This window comes from Macaca nemestrina, chromosome 12 (assembly GCF_043159975.1).
Source record: "Macaca nemestrina isolate mMacNem1 chromosome 12, mMacNem.hap1, whole genome shotgun sequence".
NCBI lineage: Eukaryota > Metazoa > Chordata > Mammalia > Primates > Cercopithecidae > Macaca > Macaca nemestrina.
Genome location: NC_092136.1, coordinates 57645531 through 57663489, shown reverse-complemented (window position 1 = coordinate 57663489; position 17959 = coordinate 57645531). Strand labels below are relative to the sequence as shown.

The following is a 17959-nucleotide window of genomic DNA, read 5'->3' as shown; positions in this document are numbered from 1 at the left end:
GGCTGCAGTGTGTCCAGGTCAAAAATGCACTTGAGACAAAGGCTGTTTCCCCCTAGTACACTGGAAGACATTGATCCTTGAATGGAAGGAGGCAAGGAGAGGAATTAGATCCTGTTTTTACATGGTTAATGGTCCGCAAGAAGCTGAAGTTTTTAATATCCTCACCTCTCTGAGCCCATCTCTAATTACAGTCTCCTTGCTCCAAGCTCCAGCCACACTGGGCTCCCCATTCTCACTCAAACATGCCTGGGAAGCACCCACCCTGAGCCTCTGCACTTGTGCCCTCTGCCGGGGATGCTCTTACACCAAGTATCTACATGGCTCAATCTCTCACTTCCTTCAAGTCTTTGCTCAAATATCGCCTTTCTCAATGAGGCTTTCCATGACCAACGTATTTAAAATACAACACTCCTGATCTTCTTCCCCTGCTTTATATTCTTCCTTGCACTTACCACCTTCTAAAGCTTATTACCCTCCTTGCTTGCCTGTCCCTCCCCTCTGGAGTAGAGGCTGCATTAGGGCAGGGAGTTTTGTCTGCATCCCCAGTGCCTAGAGGAGTGCCTATGACATGGTAGACTTCAGCAAATATTTATTGGGTGCATGAATGAAGATAATAGTGTCTGGGTTATACAAAGTGCCTTGAATAACCTCTCTAACTGAATGTAAGCTTATATGTATGTTATTTAGCAACTGAAAACCATAATTGGGTAAATAAAGTGGGAACAGGTTTGCATTGAATGATTGATCATTCACAGTCTCGTTTGGCTTAGATGGTGTTTATCAAGCTGTAGGTGGCTGGTTTTAAAATGGTGTTTTATAGAAACCTCGGAGCTGTAGGGCATCTTTCAATGTTTGTTCTTAATTTTGTTTTCAAATATGTTTTTAAATATCTTTGAGTAAAACGCCTGCTTGAATGCATTGTGTATTAAATTTGAATATATTGGCAATTCCTGATGCACTATTACTGTCAGGTTAACTCACTTCAAAAAAAAAAAATAAAGCTTGGGAATAAAGATCATTCTGCTATTTCTATGAATGTATCTGGATTTCTTCTAAGTGTTTCCATAAAAGGTTATTTTAAGTTTCACTTGTGACACTTTATTTCTCACAAGGAATGTAAGCAGTTAATTTTGTGTTTTTTTGTTGGAAAAATAATGATTTTCTACTGTTCTCTTTCAAGCTTCTGAAACAAGTTAATTGAAGATCATCTTGATGGTGCAAGGTGGACTGAAAATACATTGTTATTTTCACTACATTTCTCTGGGTGTCAGGATTTTCTTTTTATTTTATTATTGTTTTGTAACTTATTTTAGATTCAGGGATACGTGTGCAGGTTTGTTATATAGGTAAACTGTGTGTCACAGGGGTTTAGTGTACAGATTATTTTGTTCCCCAGGTAATAAGCGTAATACCTGATAGGTACTTTTTGTGATCTTCTCCCTCCTCCCACCCTTCACCCACAAGTAAGCCTCAAGGTCTGTTGTTTTCCTCTTTGTGCTCATGTGTTCTCGTTGTTTAGCTCCCACCTATAAGTGAGAGCATGTGGTATTTGTTTTTCTGTTCCTGCGTTAATTCGCTTAGGATAATGGCCTCCAGCTCCATCCATGTTGCTACAAAGGATGTGACTTCATTCTTTTTTATTATGGCTGCACAGTATTCCACGATGTATATGTACCACATTTTCTTTATCCAGTCTACCACTGATGGGCATTTAGGTTGATTCCATGTCTTTGCTACTTTAAATAGTGCTGCCATGAACATACACATGCATGTATCTTTATGGTAGAATGGTTTATATTCCTTTGGGTATATACCCAGTAATGGGATTGCTAAGTCAAATGCTAATTCTGTTTAAGTTCTTTGAGGAATTGCCACACTGCTTGCCACAATGGCTGAACTAATTTACACTCCACCAGCAGTATCAAAGTGTTCCCTTTTCTCCACAACCTCACCAACATCTGTTATTTTTTTACTTTTTAGTAATAGCCATTCTGACTGATGTGAGATGGTATCTCATTATTGTTTTGATTTGCATTTCTCTAGTGATTAGTGACGCTGAGCTTTTTTTTCATATGCTTGTGGGCTGCATGTATGTCTTCTTTTGAAAAATATCTGTCCATATTCTTTGCCCACTTTTTAATGGGGGTAGTTTTGTTCTTGTTTGTAAAATTGTTTAAGTTCCAAATAGATTCTGGATATTAGATCTTTGTTTGATACATACTTTGCAATTATTTTCTCCCATTCTATAGATTGTCCATTTACTCTGTTGATAATTTCTTTTGCTAGCAGAAGCTCTTTAGTTTAATTAGGTCCCATTTATCAATTTTTGTTTTTGTTGCTATTGCTTTTGGCATCTTTGTCATGAAATCCTTGTCAAGTCCTGTGTCCAAAATGGTATTTCCTAGGTTACTTTCCAGGGTTTTTATAGTTTTAGGTTTTACATTAAAGACTTTAATACATCTTGAGTTAATTTTTGTATATAGTGTAAGGAAGGGGTCAGTTTCAATCTTCCACATAGTTATTCAGATGGTTTTCCTAACACCATTTATTGACTAGAGAGTTCTTTCCCCATTGCTTGTTTATGTTGGCTTTGTTGAAGATCAGATGATTCTAGGTGTGTGGCATTATTTCTGGGCTCTGTATTCCATTCCAATGGTCTATGTAGGATTTTTTCAATACTACGCTACCAAAACAAAAGGCAAAGATAAGATGGGTGCCAAACTAATACGTAGCAGAAACTTTCCTCAATAGCCTTGTTTTCAATATTTCTTTAAAGTGGTAATTTGTTATACTTTTGTATTTGTTGTACTTTGGGTGGTCTTGCTTTATTTATTTTTTTGTTTCCCTATGAAACTGATGCAGCTATGTAAATGAGCTCGTGTCACCATAAGGATATAATCTCATGTCTTCCTAAAGTCATGGCACCTGTAGATCCAAATGTTGTTCTATACCTGCTCCCCTGATCTACTTTCTGGGTTAATATAACTTAATTTATATCAAGAAGGTTTTGAATGTGGAAAGCTAAATGTACACAGGGTGTGGGGAGGCAGTGAAGTTTTTAAATTGACAAGTTGTCAATTCACTTTTTTCCATGAGTTTTTACATGTACATAGATTCTTGTAACCAAAACAGAACAATTTCAACGTTCCAAAGAATCCCACCTGCTGTACCTTTATTAAGACCCATCTCCATCACATACCCGTGGCAACCAGTGATCTGTTTTCTGTTCCTATATTTTTACCTTTTCCAGAATATCTTATAAATGTGATTATATGGTATGTAATCTTTTGAGTTCTTTCACTTAGTATGATGCATTTGAGATTCATCCAGGTTGTTATGTGTATCGATAGTGCATAGCTTTTTATTGCTGAGTGGTATCTCTTGTGTGTATACAGCACAGTTTATCTACTCACCTACTGAAGGACAATTGGGTTGTTTCCAGTTTTTGGTGATCACGAAATATTGCTATAAACATTTGAGTACAGATTTTTATGTTAACATAAGTTTTTATTTCTCTAAATACAAAAAAAAAAAAATGAAATGGCTGGGACATAGGTGAACGTATGTTTTGCTTTTTAGGGAAGCGCTTATGTTTTCCAGAGTGGCTGTATAATTTTGCATTTCTACCAGGACTATCTGAGAGTTTCAGTTACTCCACATTCTCATCAGCACTTAATATTGTCAGTTTTGTTTTATTAATTTTAGCCACGTTTGTGTATATGCTGGTGTGTCATTGTGTTTTTATTTTTTACTTACCTAATGACTAATGATGTTGATCATCTTTTCATGTGGTTATTTGTTATCAGTATACTTTTGGTGAAGTGTCTATTTAAACCCTTTGCCATTTAAAAATTGAGTTGTTTTCTTATTGCTGAATTTTGAGGGTTAGATACGTGATTTGCAAATATTTTCTCCTAGTCTGTGACTGATGTTATGTTTTGTTGTCATTGTTTTGAGACAGGGACTGGCTCTGTCGCCCAGGCTGGAGTACAATGGTGCGACCTCAGCTCACTGCAACCTCTGCCTCCCGGGTTCAAGCCATCCTCCTCCCTCAGCCTCCCAAGTAGCTGGGACTACAGGTGCATGCCACCATACCTAGCTAATTTTTGTATTTTTTTGTAGAGATGGGGTTTCGCCAAGTTGCTCAGGCTGGTCTTGAACTCCTGAGCTCAAGTGATCTGCCCACCTCAGATGTCCAAAGTGCTGGGATTACAGGTGTGAGCCACCATGCCCAGCCAATGTTTTTATTTCCTTAACCATATTCTTCACAAAGAAAATTTTTAAATTTTGATGAAGTTTAATTTATCAATACTTTATGTTACGGATTGTACTTCTAGTGTCATATCTAGAACTCTTTGGCTAACCCAAGGTCAAGATATTTTTCTATCCCTGCTTCTATGAGTATTATAGTTTTACATTTTACCTTTAGGTCTATTACACATATAAAGTTAATTTTTATATAAATTGCTTTTAATTCTTGACTTTTCAAAACCATTGGTTGTTTTAATTATTTGACTTTCTTTTTGAATGAAAATGACTTTATAAAACTAATACATGTTTATTATACAAGATACAAAGAAGAAAGCTAATATTCACTCTCAAACATCACCATGCAGAAACGACTATCTCTAACTCTTGATGAACATCATTTCGGAAATCTCTCTCATATACACATTCATACATGCGTACAGATAGAGCTTGGAAAAAAAGGTAAGTATGTGAAAGACAAGTAGGTAGCTTTCATTTTATTGGGAATATTGTCTTCTTAAGAAACACCTGGCCGGGTGCGGTGGGTCACGCCTGTAATCCAAGCACTTTGGGAGGCTGAGGCAGGTGTATCACAAGGTCAGGAGATCGACATCCTGTCCAACATGGTGAAACCTCGTCTCTACTAAAATACAAAAAATTAGCCATGCATGGTGGTGTGCGCCTGTAGTCCCAGCTACTCAGGAGGCTGAGGCAGGGGAATCGCTTGAACCTGGGAGGCGGAGGTTGCCGTGAGCTGAGATTGCGCCACTGCACTCCAGCTTGGTGACAGAGCGAGACTCCATCTCAAAAAAAAAAAAAAAAAAAAAAAAGAAAAGAAAAGAAAATAAAAGAAACACCTATGATATATATTGGATTTCCTTATCTACCAACTTCCTCATGATTATGTCTATTTTTTTAAAAAAACTTTATTCCATTTTGTCTTATGTGATTTCCTTAATTCTGACCGTAAGGACTCTGGCTGTATTTTCATTCATTTTAAAATATTATTTGCTGTTTCTGATGTGAAGTAGATCTCTGTAATCTCTCTCTCTCTTTTGCTTTTGTTTATTTTCTTGACTTTTGCCAGATTATTATTTCATTTTTTATAAGCTCTTCTCCATACCTTTATGTCTGTTCTCTAAATTTTTCTTCAGAAAGAGAGATCATGTCATCTATAATTTAATGAAAACTGTGGGAAATTATTTGTCTGAATCCTTCCCTTGTTTGCGTGGGTAATTCCTCTTGAAATTTGTTCTTCATCTGCTTTTTGTTTATGTTCCTCTTCTTATATTCTCCAGCTCCAACCCTTTGCTAAGGTCTTGTGCAATTTCTAGGGGATTGGTTCTCATCTTTAAATGGAATGGGTTATTTGTTGAAGAAAAGTGTGGGGAGAGGAGATAGAAGAGTGAGCTAAGATAGTTCACAGCTTCAACTGAAGCCAATAGTGGCAAACAGCCTCTCAGCAAATCTGTTATTTTCCCTGCCTGATGTCCCTGTCTTCCATTTGTCTTCAGCTTTAGAGAGATTTATAAGGCTTACAGCAGGGATACTAAAGTCACAGGTTCTCTGTATTATGATCGTATGACCCTCATTTAAGCCCCTTCTCCATAACCAATTCCCCTCCGGGTCAGAGTCCGGATAATAGTAATAATGGTGATGCTGCTGCTTCTCCATCTCCTGCCCCCACAAAAAAGACTAGGTGATGAGTCAGCACCATTTATTGAACAACCAGTCTTTCAAATGTTGATTCAAAATGCTACCCTTATAGTAAATTCACATCTATGTTTTGATTTCTCTCTGGACTCTCCATTTTGTGCCAATTATCAGTCTACTGTGTCAGTAGTGTACTGGTTTATTTACTATAGCTTAATAATATGTTTTATTATCAGGTGGAGCTAATTCATTATCATTCCTCTTATCTAGAATTTTACTGCCTATATGCACAAATATCTTTTCCAGATTAACATTATAATCACTTTCTAAGCCATTGGTAGGATTGGTATCACAATTAATGTATACATCTATTTAATGATAATTACCAACTTTATAAAATTAAGTTTATTTTGTTTATAGCCAAACATTAGTTGTATCTTCATTTATTTTAGTCTTTTTGCTCCTCAGTAGAGGTTTATAGGTTCTAAACACTTTTTCTCAAATGCATTTCTGGGCATTTCTGCTTTTACCGCTATTGTAAATGTGAACTTTTTTCCTGTACTATTTTTAACTCATTTTTCATATAGGAAAAATCTGTTTTTATATTTCAGTTTTCTAATTGTCATTTACCATTTGTTGTTTCCATTAAATTGTTTGGATTTTTTCATATCAATTACAAATAATTATAATTTTCCCTCCTCTTCCCAATTTCACATCTTGTATTTATTTCTTCTGGCTATTTATATCAGTCAATAACTGCGCAACAGTGTTAAATAATATTGGTGTTACAGTATACCCTGACTTTATTCCTGATGTTGATAGAAATGATTCTAAAGTTTTAACATTAAGCATGATGCTGACTTTTAGTCTGAGGACATCTAAGTGTATTTACATGGTAATTAGATTAACATATTTCCTAATTTTAAATCACTCTTGCATTTCTGGTATGAATTTTACTTGGTATTGCCAAAAATATGCTACTAAGTTCTACTTGCTAGTATTTTATTTAAGATTTTTGCTTTCTTATTCAAAAGTGAAATTAGGTCAGGTGCGGTGGTTCATGCCTGTAATCTCAGCACTTTGGGAGGCCAAGGTGGTGGATCGCTCCAGGCCAGGAGTTTGAGACCAGTCTGGGCAACATGGTGAAACCCCATCTTTACCAAAAATACAAAAATTAGCCAGTCTCATAACCCGGTCTCAAAATAAATAAATAACTAGATTAAAAATTTATTTTAAAAAATGAAATTAATCTGTAGTAGTTTTCGTGTCTTGTCAAGTTTTACGATCAATTTTCATGTATCTGCATGTATATATTTACATATACATATATATACATATATAAATGTATCCATTAAGATTTATATAATATACATCTTGATTTTTTCATGTAACATATTTTAAAGATATTCTTATGACAGCATATGTTTTTAAGCGTAGATGAATCATACTTTTTATTTATGTATTTTTTTCTTCAACTTTTATTTTACGTTTCAGGGTACATGTACAGGATGTGCAGGTTTGTTACACAGGTAAATATGTGCCATGGTGGTTTGCTGCACAGATCAACCCATCACCTAGGTATTAAGCCCAGCATCCATTAGCTATCCTTCCTGATGCTCTGCCTCCCACCCCTACCCTCTCCCGTCAGGCCCTAGTGTGTGTTGTTCCCTGCGATGTGTCCAGTTGTTCTCACCATCAATTGTTTAACTTGTTTTGTTACAAAGACTACTGAGATTTTCTTTCCTTTTTATGCACTGGACTCGTTCAACTTCAGAATTATTTGTTCCTCAGAGGTCTGAAAGAGTTTATGTGAGAAACTATTTATGTATGTGTGCATATGCATGTATATGTATCATTTCTTTTACAACTTTCTCAATATTTTCCATGATTATAAATATGTCTTTAGTCAATTTTGATAACATTTTTTCTATAAGTAATTTCACACAGCTTTAAAAATACATTAACATAGTTATGAAAAATGTTAAATAATAGTATTTTAACTTTCTACATATTTGTGGTTATTTCCCTGTTTTGTGTATTTGTGCTTCTTTTTGATTGAATTAACTACAGGTTAAGCATCTCTAATCTGAAAATCTGAAGTCTGAAATGTTCCAAAATCCAAACCTTTTCTAACGCTGACCTGTTGCCATGTCAGGAGACCAAGCCTGTCGTTGTTTGTTGTTGCTGTTTTTAACAGCTGATCCGGGTATTCTGGGAATGCTACTGTGCTGCTTCATTACCTTGAACGCATTATTTTTTCACTGTATTAAGGGTATATCATATGTTTTACTGTTAAGTACTTCTGTGTGAATAAATAGAAGAAAATGCTTATTGGTAGCATATAAATTCAAAGTCAGGAAAGATGGTGATGCCAAACAATCACAGATTGTCCACATGGGTGGCTGAGATAGTGACACTTTTGCTTTCTGACGGTTCAATGTACACAAACTTGTTTTATACACAAAATTTTTAAAATATTGTGTAAAACTACTTCAAGGCTATGTGTATAAGGTCTATATGAAACATAAATGAGTTCCATGTTTAGACTTGGGTCACATCCCAAAGAGATCTCATTATGAATATGCAGGTATTCCAAAAATCTGAAAAAGTCTGAAGTCCAAAACACCTCTGGTCCCAAGCATTTCATGTAAGGGATACTCAACATATAGTAATTTATCTATTTTATTTTAGCCTTTTCATCAGTTGAGCAGTTAATAAATTGTTCTTAATTAATTAAATTATATTTTTATTATTAGTTTCTTCTTTCTGCTTTTCTTGGGATAATTTTGGTTTTTTTCTTGTTTAGTTCGATGCATGAATCAATTAAATTATTGTAATTATTTCTTGTCTAATGTTTAATATGTAGCTGAGCTAGGGAGCACTGGATACACACATGCTACTCTGTGTCATATCACAAGGTCCCTTGAGATTTGGTTTCAGCCATGTGAGTTGCTCTAGCCCATTTGTTATGAGCAGAAGTGATATGTTTTTTGTCTGAACTGAGAGGGTTAAGAGCCGGTATGTTTTCTCCCTCTTCTTTCTTCTGTTTTTACCACAGCCTTATAGGCCATGAGTTCCAGATGGCACAGCTCCTCCATCAGCCTACATTTCTAATGACTGTTGGAAATAGGCATGGACACTGAACCAGAAATAACCTTTAAAGTGTTAAGCCACTGTGATTTCAGAGTTTGCCTCTGGTGCCAGCTATTAGTTACTTATCTTGTCTAACAATGTGTTTGAGGCTATGACTCTTCCTCTGAGTAGAGCTTTAGACATATCCAAAGTTTTGATATGCAACTGAAATAGTTTGGGGTTTTATTCCCTCCATACATATATGTATGCTGCAAGGTGTGTGTGTGTGTGTGTGTGTGTGTGTGTATGGAGGGAACAAAACCCCAAACTATATGTGTGTATATATATACATACACATATCAACAGCCCACCAAATACATGTATATATGTATATATGTATTTCCCCCCACACCCGCTTCCTGAGCTGGCAAGTAGGGCTGGGTTGGGGCACCAGCTTCCTGAAACCACCTGAAGGGAGTAAGCGGAATCCAAGCTAATCTATAGGAAAGCCTCAAGCCAAGAACCAGAGAGATGGATTGAGAATGCCAAGACCAAAGAGGAAGAAGCAGCTTTGTGAAGGATGTGTGTGTGTGTGTGTGTGTGTGTGTGTGTGTGTGTGTATTCCTTTTGTTCATTCTCACAGCTGCAAGGTACATCTGCTTAGCCCAGCTTTTGAAATTTCAGTCTGGCCACAACTCCAAGGCCCTCCCACCCTACTTAAGTCAGTCTATAAATGCAAACTGCAGCTATCTGCCAGGACCCTCCTAGGCCTGCTGCATTTATTCCTGACTTGCTGCTTCTCAAATGCCATGCCCCATTAGGTTACCAATTCCTGGCTCCATCTCTTCTTCTCAAATCTGTTTCTTCTCCTTTGGTCTTGGTATTTGCAATCCAAGTTTTTTGGCTTGAGGCTTTCCTGTAGACTATCTTAGATGCTTCTTACTCCCTTCAGATGGTTTCAGGCAGCTGATGCCCCAACCCAGCCCTACTTGCCAGCTCAGGAAGGGGCTGTGAGGAAAATGTCATCCTTGGGTTTCCCTGCAGAGCTCCACCCTCTCTCATTCCTCCTCTGTCTCATGCTCCCTCTGTCGAAGGTCAGATGCACATGCTGCACTGAGCGGGTGCTCTGGGGCCTAAGTGGCCTCAGCTTTCAGCTTGGCATATGGGAATTTTGCAGCCTGTTGGGAGGCCCCAGGGAGGATGGAGACATAGTGCTGCCACCACTGCCACTTTCAGAGCCTCAGAACAGTCCTGGGCCTTTTCCATAAAAGGGAATGTGGGAATACATATGATTTATAATGTAAACAATATACATTGACAGGATGTGAATGAATAAAAGATGAGTAAATAAAAGCACAAGAATAAATACACATCCTGGGTGGAAGCATCACAGCAGGACAGGGCAGCCAGTGGCTATTGCCTCAGCCTTCCTCCTCACTGAAAGCCTGGGCAGCCACCCTGCCCACTCCCTGCACCCTAACCTTGAAGCCCCCCTGACTTCAGCAGATCCTGCATTAGGAGCTGACCTCTTCACACTGGGGCAGTTTGGTGCACAGAAAAAGCACAGGACAGATACTAACTAGCATTGTAACTTCACACAGATCAGTATCCCTCCCTCCTGCTATCCTCCCTGGTTTCCCCATCTGTAAGTGAAGGGATTAGACTAGATGTCCTCTAAGTCCTTCGGGAATGTCCTTTCATAGTCCGTCTTATCAGAAGGGTCAGTGTGATGCACCCTATTTCTAAGCCTCAGTTTTCTCATCCATAAAGTGGGGGTTCTGATGGGAGGGTCACAAAGGGCTTGATATGGTTTGGCTGTGTACCCACCCAAATCTTACCTTGAATTGTAATAATCCCCATGTGTCCAGGGCAGGGCCAGGTGGAGATAATTGAATCATGTGGGTGGATCCCCCATACTGTTCTCATGGTAGTGAATAAATCTCATGAGATCTGATGGTTTTATAAATGGGAGTTCCCCAGCACAATCTCTCCTTGCCTGCTGCCATGTGAGATGAGACTTTGGTCCTCATTTGCTTTCCACCATGATTGTGAGGCCTCCCCAGCCATGCTGAACTGTGAGTCAATTAAACCTCTTTTCTTTATAAATTACCCAGTCTCAGGTATGTCCCTATTAGCAGCATGAAAACACACTAAAACAGGGCTCTTCCACCTCTGATGCTCTGCTAGGTGGCTCTGACTCCCCAACTTGCTACCAGAGTTTGCAGCAGAGGCACGTGCGCGCGCGCACACACACACTCTCCTCCGGGCTTCAGGGCAGCTCTGGAATGGGCTTGGTTTCTGGGCCTGCAGCCCATGGGCAGATTGACGGCAGCACTTCCATGTAACCTTCCTTCCAGACCTCCAATGGGTTGGACCCTGTGCCCTCTCTCTCATGGTCCACACATGACAGAAGGCATAGGTGTCATCTCCTGTCTCGAGGGCCCACATGCCCCAAAGCCCTCCTGCTGCAGCCCTCAGCAACTGTGTGGTGAACCCCTGTTCTGTACCTGCACCTCTGTGCTTGGAACTGAATCTGCCCTCAGGAAGCAACTGTCTAAGGTGGAGAGTTGGGGAAGAGGAACCCAAGAGAGAGAGAAATTGGTATCCTTAGGGGATGTGAGAGAGAGCATAGGGGACCTGAGGAAGCAGAAGGCAGGCAGGCCAAGAGGGAGGCTGGTGCATCTTCTGGAACTAGTAGGAGACGGTTTTTTCTAGGGATATGACTTCTGGCTTGAGCCTGCACTTAGAATGCAGCCTCTGGGTCGCTCCTCCATCCTCCCAGCAGATGGCAGTGTGCGTATGAGAACCAAGGTGAAAACGCCTGGGATCACCAGCAGACGATTCCGCAGGCTAGAAAACAGGAGGGAAATCATTGTCCTTCTTGCCAAAGAGCTGGATGATCAGATAAAGGGTCATCTATCCTCCTGAAGAATCACCCACTACCCTCATGAGCTGCAAAGGGGAGGTTTCTCCAGGAGTGCCGGGGCAATGTTGTCCCTTCTCCTTCTGGGTGTTGGGCCTACCCCACCCTACTCAGCGCTTAGGCTCCATGTGGGCCTAGGTGGGGGTCAGGATTGGCCGCAGGCTCTCAGGGCACCCTCCCACTGGAGAAGCCTGCCCCTGTGTAGCCAACTTCTGCCAGCAACGCTTCTGCCAGCGGCGTTGCCCCAGCTCTCAGGCTGAAGCAGCTTCTGGGCAACTCTCCCAAGTCCATTGCAGTCTGTGTCCAGGGTCCTACAGCAAGGATTGGGTCACAGGGGCTCTGAGCCTGTTCCCAGTAGCCCCTACAGCTCAGCCTCACTGACTTAGTCCTCTTCTCAAGGCAAAACCTTATATATCCACCGCAGTGTCCTGAAGAGGGGACCTAGAGCAGCAAACAGCCTGGGCTCCACCATCCCTGGTCTTGGGCTGGCCTCCTAGCCTGAAATGAGAGCTTCCACAGACACCACCAACTATCCCCTTCCTGCCTGGGATTCAGGATGCCTAGTTTGGCCTGAATCACCAGCACTATTGCAGCAGACAGGACCCCAGACACTATGGCTAGCCTGGCCTGAGAAGAGATGCTGTAGCATCTGCTGCCTTCAGCACGGTCACCAGGCACTGTTCCTCAGGAGGCCTGCAGATGCCCTTTCTCCTTCAGCAGCCTAATAGAGCCTAGGCTGCGGAGTCAGACATGGCTTCTTGTCTCCACTCCACTAGTTACCATCTGCATAGCTCACAGCTAATGATTTCTTCTGTGAGCCCCAGTTTCCTCTTCTGTAAAATGAAAGTTTTAATGGTACCTCCATCATAAGATGGTGGGAGTGTTGGCCAAGCCCCGGTGGATGGAAGCTGCTCTGGTTTCAGTGGACACTGCCTGAGAAATACTCTCAGAAAGAGGGGAAAAGAAAGGGTAGCACATGAGGTGACTGGGTTTGAGGCCTGACTGAGCTCAGACTCCTTATTCTAGAGCAGGTCTTAGGCCAGCTGAGGCCAAGCCTCTGGGACTACAGCTGAGGAAGAAGAACGCTTTCTACCTGCACTGCCAAGATGGGAAACAGAAGGCTGATCATGGTGGGTGTCCCATATTGGTAATTTTCTGGCGGCCTCTGGGGTCACTGGCATCCTGTGGTATCTGGGTTTGGGCTCTGTCATTGGCTCTGAGCTGAGCTCTGGCCTCCAGGCTCTGGGTTTGGGTTGGGTTGATCCAAAGAGAATGTTGAAGATTATATTATTTAAGGGAATCGCAGCTGAGTTCAGCTTGTTAAGTACAGGGTTTGGCATGGGATCAGTGATAAAACAGAATGAATGAATGCACACTATTTTTCACTGACTGCAGTTTTCCTAATAGACCCTCTCTGGGGGCTGAGGCCCTTTTCAAATAGGAAGGAGGCAGGAGATAAGGGTTCCAATTCTTACACTTTCTCTTTCCTGCTTTGGTCAGCCTCTGTGATTTTGGGTCCTCATTTACAAATGGGACAGCGTAACCTCTATAGGGTCTTCCAGCTCTGGGATGACTGGGTCCTAAAGAGAGAGGATTAGCAAGGCCTGAGAGCAGAGAGATTCCTTCCCGAGGTGGGAGAGAGGCTTTCATGGGTGGTGGTGACTTCCTAGATATGAGTATACACTGGGTTTTGGAAGAATGTTGTCCAGGGAGAGAGGCATTATGGGCTGGATCAGCAGTGACAGTAAGTCTGGGTGTTTGTGCCATAGCTGCTTCCTGATGGCACATTTTCCTTTGCTCTGCAGCCCCACACCCTGCTGACCCTGGCAGTCATTTCCCCTAGGTGTGTCTAACCAAGACCTGGGGCAGAGGTGGGGACTGTTGAGAAGAAGGTTCATAAATGGGTAGTGATGGGATTTGCCTGCCTTTGGATCTGTGAGGTCGTGGGTCTTGGGAGATAAGCTTCTGGTTAACTTGGGGGTCATTAGTATACAAGGAACAGAGCATCACTGGGGTCAACCCAAGCAAGGGAGGCAAATAAGCCAAGAATCTGAGTCTTTCAGAAACCCAGATAGGACCATGATGGTGCAGGGTCTCAAGAGTCTGGGTGGAAGCTAGTTCCAGATCCCTGGTGGCTGGAGGACTTCAGTGACAGGTTCTCATACTCCTCACTGCGGTGCTGTGTCATTAAGCCAACTAAGCCATGCCCAGTGTGTCCACTCCTCTGCCAGATATCACTGTTCTTCTCACAACCCTCTGTATTCTCTCTGTGTTTCCAGCTCCTTTTTACTTACAATTTCTCTATTTCAGCTTGCCATAACCTTGCATAGCCCTCCAGGACTCACGCCCCCATACTCTACTATAAGACCTTTCTAGATGCATCTTTGTTTAGCTTCTACTCCTACTACTAACTGACTTTCTCCACATTTTATAATCTGGATTTCCAAAAGCAAGAATGTGATTTGCCATCACCTGGTCAGATACCAAGTTCTTGTCCAATGAGCTGTGTTGCGGTATAGCATAGTACAGCATTGCTGCCTAGAGAGGGCAAAAGAAGACTCTTTGATGGCATGCAAGGAGGCTGCTTGCAGTTGAGCAAGTTGTGTCCTGCACAAGGGTAACTGACTGAGGGGGAAAGTAGGAGCTGTGTCCTATCAGCACTACATGGCAAGTCATGAATCTTTATGTGGGGCTACATCAACCCAGAAGAAAGGAGAAAGGGGTGCCTTTGTCAGAAGAGAAGTGGCCCTGTGATGTGTCAGATACTATGATTAGCGTATGATCTTTTTTTTACATAGGACAATGCATTTCTTATCTCTTCTCCATTTCACCCTGTGTCTGGTAGTTTTTGCTGCATAACAAACAATCCCTCCCTTAAATTAGTGGCTTAAAGTAATAACCATCTATTATTGCTTATGAGTCCATGGACTGGCTCGGTGGTTCTGCTAATTTGAGTCTGGTTTCACTGCTCCAGGCTAAGCTTCTTTATGTGTGTGCCTTCAGCTGGAGGCTCAGCTAGGGGCTGGATGATCTAGGGTGGCATCGCTCACACAGCTGACAGCTCTGCTTCTGGAAGTTGACTGGATGTCACTTGGAGGTACAGGGGTAACAGGGCTACATGTCTGTCATCAATTAGCAAACTAGCCTGGACTTGGTCATGGGACAGCTCAAGGTTCAAGGAAAGCAAATGGAAGCAGGTAAGGCCTCTTTTGGTCTAGGTTTAGAATTTGAAGTGTCTCTTCTGCCATATTCTTTCAGCCATTCACAAAAACCACCCGAGATTCAAGGGATAGGAAAAAGACTCTTGATGGGATATGTTTCAAGTTACATCACAAAAGGGAAAGTAGAAGAAGAATAACTTACAGCCATTTTTGTAATTTATCACATACCACCAACTCTGCCATGATGCTGCATCTGCCAGGGAGGCGACCAGAGAGGGGACCTAAGCACAGCCCACGGGAACTCATGAGAACAGAAGTTCATGGGGGTACTCCTAAGCATTGTATACATAGCCAATAGTCTTAGATGTGGATTCAACTGGGTGTGTGTTGGGAGAAAGAAAATATGGAACTTATTTTTCACTAAGAGCCCCTATCTTTGCTCTTACAATTTATATAACTTGAAATTATCATAGTTGCCACAGCCTTCCTGAAACTTATGCCCCAAGAACACTTTCTTAGTCATCATGGGTGTAGGGATAGGGAGAGGAGGGATATGCAGTTGAAGGAATAAAGTTGAGAAACTGGGAGGTCCGAGTTTTGAGTGGGCCAGAGATATCTGCATAGATTTCTTAGCTGTCCTTGCCTATAGGCACAAAGTTGACCTTGTTCTTACCCAAACTACTTTGTTTGTGAAGTCTTATTCTCCAGTATTTCATATGACCAAAGTCTCCTATTTTTGAGATACTCACAATTCCTTACCCCTGCTTCTACTGTTCTTGTCCTTATTGTGGCAGCTCCTCAAGTCTTCCTTTTTCTAGAACTCCTTCAGACTTCTCCTGGCTTTAGTCCCTCTCTATCCTTCCACTGATTCATTACATCTACCTGTGTCTTGTCAACACACAGTTCCACTGACCTCTGTTTCCCCACTGCCATTGTCAGTGATTTCCCAATCCTGCATCAATCCAAGTACCATCTTTCCTGTCCTTGCACACAGGGAGCTGAGTGGTCCTGGGCCAATTACCCAAACACAAGAACGAGAACCCTACAAATTATGGTCTCCTTTCTGCCAGGCCCTCCATAGTTCCCACCCATCCCTCTGTCAATACCCAGCATCCCTGTCTCCTGATTTCCACAGAAGCTATTTCAGAATTTATTTCCTCTCCCTTAACCTCCTGCAGCACCACCTGCCACTTCAATCATGATAAAATAAAAAATAAAAAAAAAACCCTAAGGAATAGAGACCTTCATATGGAAACTCCTTTGATGCCCTTCTCTATCAATAACAACTTGCAACCTCTTCCTGACTACTGGCTCTAACTCTAAATAGTCATCAAACTGCAGCTTCCCCTTCCTCTCCTAGGTGAGCCACTTCAAAGTTATGCCCATACCAATGGTCTATTTAGGTTTAGTTTAGAAGAGGGCACAACCACATGGCTGATATGGGGGACTGGGTGCCGTGTGGGGGCTCCCATCGAAGACAAGACAGGGGCAACCTTACTCCTACCCCATTTTAGGAAAAATTCGAAGCTCATGAACTTGAAACACCCAGAACAAGGTTCAAAGGATAGTGGCAGAATCAGTTTGAGTTTTGGGGGCAAAAGTTGAGCCACATGAGGTGGTATCATAGGAAAAAGCAGATGAAGAAAGAACAAAGAAGAATGGATCTAGGAGATTTCTCTGAGCAGCCTTGGAACACTCAGATAGTCTTCCTTGGCCTTTGAGTGTCATATGACAAAAGGATAAGCGGAATACTGACTTAGTGTGTGGGAAATGGAGGCCACCATTCATAGGTAGGGTGAGTCCAGGTTTTCCCTGGATTTTCCCAGAGGAAATGAGGATGTTTCTGAGAAGAGAGGAGGTAGGTAAGGTCCTCCTTACCTACCTCCCTTTGGGTAGCCACACTGCACACTGTAATGATAATAGCAGTCCATGGTGATAGGAGTATACAGAAGACTTGGTGAAGTTGGAGACATCAGATTACAGGCTCTCTCCTTGAGGAACAGAGAGATAGGTGAATGAGTGCAAAAAGGGGAGCAGCTGGTTCCTGGAGAATGGCAAGTGATGGCCTGTCTCTCTCCTGGACACCTGCACTAAACTCTCCTTGGTATGGAAGTTCTGCCTTCTCTTTTTGGTGTGACAGCCAGACTGAGGGTGAGAGGGAAGAAGAGCCAGAGACTGATGGGATATCTTCCCTATCCAGGGTGTCCTGCAGCACAGTTGTTGGCACACAGTAGGGTCTCAGTTAATATTTGTTGAATGAATGATAAATGACTCTAGATACTCTGGCCATGTTTGGAAGGTAATTTTTCCTTTTGTTGCTTTCTTCCATCCAGATGAGGCTGTTGGCACCCAGGCTTTATGAAGACTATGCTGTCTGAGCAGACCCCAATGGCCAGATGAGTTCTACCTTGTTAATACCACACCAGATCAATTATGGCAGAATCAGAGTTCTCCTCCACCCCATTCCAGGAGGTGGTATGCTGTTATGGAAGGAATTCGGGACTAGGAATTAACAAGGACTGATGTTCTGGTTCCTTCAACATCATGGACTTGTTGAATAAATTTGGAAAAGTCACCTACCCTTAAGACTTCAGTGCCCTCCAGAGATGATAATAGAGTTATCTGCCCCTATAGAGTTATGGCAAGATTAAATGAGCTAACAAATTGGAAGAACTTTACAAATCATAAAACATGGTGCATAGGAGTAGAACTGTAATGATAATGATACAAAGTATAGCACCCAAGATAAGATAACATCTTACCGAGGCAAAATATGCAAGCTCTTTGAGGGTAGAACCTGTGGGTGATTCCTCTCTGTAGCCTCACAGGGCTTAGTAAGGCATCACATAGATACTGAGTAAGTCATTGAATAGAACTGAATTTTCTTCTTTGGAGGTCCTTA

The 17959-nt window shown here is 41.6% G+C and overlaps 1 long non-coding RNA gene across 1 annotated transcript; it reads left to right on the top strand.

Annotated features, from left to right (window-relative positions):
• The first annotated feature begins 3190 nt into the window (after positions 1-3190).
• LOC105488734 (uncharacterized) lies at positions 3191-17551 on the top strand. The gene is made up of 5 exons (XR_011610859.1): positions 3191-3275; positions 4617-4710; positions 7396-7430; positions 12923-13026; positions 17391-17551. It is a non-coding gene; the product is annotated as an uncharacterized lncRNA (long non-coding RNA).
• Positions 17552-17959: the final 408 nt, after the last annotated feature.